Below are 3,371 nucleotides of genomic sequence, written 5' to 3'. Positions count from 1 at the left end.
TATTATTATTATTATTATTATTATTAAGTCCAGTACGGAGAGGTGAACTCCAAATAGACAAGGAAAATGTGGCCTCTCCTCAGATCTCAAAGTCAATCTCATACAAAGCGGGTTCGTATTTGTCCATACGTGACCAAGAATTCAAAGAGGAAAAATTGGTTATTATAATAATATGCACTTAAATTTAATTACCCTTATTAAAAGTGTCAGAAACTGAGCACGTCCAACTCTCACACAAAGTCATTTATCTTGCAAACTGTCATGGACATGATATCAAAGCCTATAGATCGCAACAAAATACTTATTCATATGCCTCACCCTTACAGATAATCCCCTCTGTCTTTTCCATCTCATTACCCTGAAAGACTTGGGTTCGATAAGAAAAAAAAGCCCACCGCGCCCTCAATCCGTGTTAAAATGCCATTCTCTTCTAGATCTCACGTTTGGGAACACTTGGTTGTAAGCCGTAAAGCCCACTATACTTTTGTAATTTGTATGACATGAAGGCCCTTACTCGGATTATATTTCCTGATCTTATTCCACTCAATACGCTTACAACTTGAATTCTTTCCCTAATTAGATGAATCAATGCTTTCAGTTCAGTAATCTGAAGCGAAAAAAAACAGGTAATCTAAAAGGTGAAGTTAGTGCAGCCTCCGTATTGTTACTACAGCTACTGTAGCTGCTGCTTTTCTTGGTGGTACTGATAACGACGATGTTACTGATCATGGGGGTTATGATCCAGATTCTGCACAGCACTACAAGTTGAATGTAAGAGATTCTTTAACCTACGCAACTTGAACATGGGACCTCCGAGATTTTTTGTCCTTTTCCAAGAAGTATCTTTTGTTAGATCTTACCTACCATAATACCAAGGGTGTGGCTGAAAGACAGCAGTAAGAAGAAGCCAAGGAGTAGCAGAAGCAAGGCTGCAGAACAAGTCGCAGCCCAGAGGAGGGGGCAAAGGGGGAGGGGTGGGGGCAGAAATTGGGGCCGACAGCAGACGATAGAAAATGGTTAGAGAGCAGGAAAGAAGGTGAAAGGAGAACATTTTAGTAAGGAAAACTTCCGTCGCTGTCAGGCTTCGAACTCGTAACCTACTGAGAGAGAGCAGGCAAACCACTTAACTTCTAGACCAACCAGAGCCCCCCCCCCCCCCCCCCGGAAAGACTATGACCTCGTGGAGTGATATCGGGACACGGGAAGAAAGAGTAAAATCAATAGAGGCCGAGAGGGAATGAAGGGAAGGAGAAAGAAGAAGGCAAGCATGAGGACGAAGAGCAGGACTAAGACGAGAAGGAATAGAATGATGACTATGATAGGTTTTGTCAAGTTACACCGTTCCACAAGGGATTTAGAAAACAAAGCATTCAGAGCCCACTTTAATCGTAACGGTAAGCTTGATTTCTATCCTTGTTGATGACCACAGTGTCATTGCTCGATTTCCAGAGAACATGGTGCATTGTAGGTGACCGGTAAGTCCAAAATGGACAAATTGCAATCTTTTATCTAGCACAAGTTCTTTTTCTTTTTGTTAACCGTATTCTTATTTCCTGTTTTATAGACAAGTTTTTTATTCAGTACTCTTGTTACAATCATTTATCGTAGTCAGTATATCAGAACGCACAATACAAAGACTTTTATCCTTTTTCAGCAAAAACTTACTTGTTTTTGAAAGTCTGAAGGTTTTATGTTTGCCTTTATATCACTAAGTACCATTCCCTTTCATCGTATGAAAGTAAATCCTTTGTTCACAAAGGAATCAAGCACAATAGACGGACCCTCATGTTTCGAGTTTTACAGTTAAAAGATCAATATGACTTGAGCTTTTGAGTGAAGTGGATTTGCATTATTTAATAATGTGAACTAGTTTACAATAAGGTACGTATCTAGTCTAAAATTTGGAGGTGATTTTTTTTTGGTTCGGTTGTATATTGGGCTCTGCGAAAATATGTCTGTTGAAAAATACAAATCTTGAGCACTAGCTTAAAGCAAAGACACTTTGAGCGACTAAAATGAATAGGAAATGGAAACAACCAAAATTCAACCAAAAGAAAACAGCACTCGAATGCTGATACATATTGAAAACTGAAACACAATTAAATAAGCATTACTTCACTTTGGCAAAATACGACAGAACTTTCTAGACTGACAATATGATTCTTTTCAGCGCTTTCTGTTTTAATAACTTGGACCATGCGCCGCTTCGTATCTCCATTGACTACAGAGAAGAAAATGAGATACTGGATACTTAGTGCATATTATGTTCTCCTCAGTATGAAGGATACCCCAGAAGTAATGTTAATGATAAAATGTGAAAACACGACGTTTTACTCAAATACTGTGCTCTAATTAAATGCACGTACCAATGTTGAAAACCTCAGGCATGTACAAAATCAACTTCAAAACATCTTTACGTTATAATGGACGTCAACTCAGAATACTTTACTTTTAAGGAAAATAATTATCTTAACGTAAGCCAAGGTTGTTTTGTTTTTTATTTGTTTGTTGTTGTTGTTGTTGTTGTTGTTGTTGTTGTTGTTGTTGTTGTTGTTTTTAATGTGAACTGTGAGAGACGATGCAGTTTTTGGCATGTGTCAGCCATCCCTAAGCGCCAACATTTGCACCAGTTCAGTGTATAATAATGTAAGTCATGCACGTCAGCAGGAACTGGGGTTTTCCTGAATATATGCATACCTCCATGGATTATTCACATGCAGAATGAAGTAAAATCAATAGAATAACTAGTGCAATCCGTATATTTTTAATATATTATAATATGTGGAAAAACAATCTCCCAATCTCCTCTAATCAACTAAACCTGACAACTGCTATTGTTTTTGTAACATTTTAATTGATCCATCCCCTAAAAAACAAACAAACAAACAAACAAAACAATAACAAAAATAACAAAACAATACCAAAACAAAAAACAACAACAAACAAACAAAAACAAAACAAAGAAAGAAACAAAATAAATTTCCAGATATCCATCAAGATAAGTTGAGATATTATGATATGATAAATTTTATTGACCACTAAAGAGATTTTGGGTGGATATAGTATCAAAACTTCAAATTACAAAGATTCAGCATCAACACAAAAATGCAATATAACTATCGTGCACAATGATACACAATGCACAGCTCACTCACACAAGAGTACACGAACAGCATGTTCATGAGCATGAACTAACTCTCTCTCTCTCCTTCTCTCTTTCTCTCTCTCTCTCTCTCTCTCTCTCTCTCTCTCTCTCTCTCTATCTATCTATCTATCTATCTAAGTCTTTCTGTTTGTCTGTCTGTCTATCTGTCTCTTTGTCTGTCTGTTTGTCCGTCTGCCTCCCCTTCTCTCTCCTTCTCTCTCCTTCT

The 3,371-nt window shown here is 37.4% G+C and overlaps 1 protein-coding gene across 1 annotated transcript in view; it reads left to right on the top strand.

The window, feature by feature from the left end:
- LOC101854180 overlaps positions 1-3,371 on the top strand; it is a gene marked incomplete at its 5' end in the record, with an annotated part of 29,755 nt that overhangs the window by 24,023 nt on the left and 2,361 nt on the right.

The sequence above is a fragment of the Aplysia californica genome, unplaced genomic scaffold, assembly GCF_000002075.1.
Source record: "Aplysia californica isolate F4 #8 unplaced genomic scaffold, AplCal3.0 scaffold00321, whole genome shotgun sequence".
Lineage (NCBI taxonomy): Eukaryota > Metazoa > Mollusca > Gastropoda > Aplysiida > Aplysiidae > Aplysia > Aplysia californica.
Note: the sequence above shows the minus strand (reverse complement) of the source record. Positions and strands in the feature narration are given on the sequence as shown.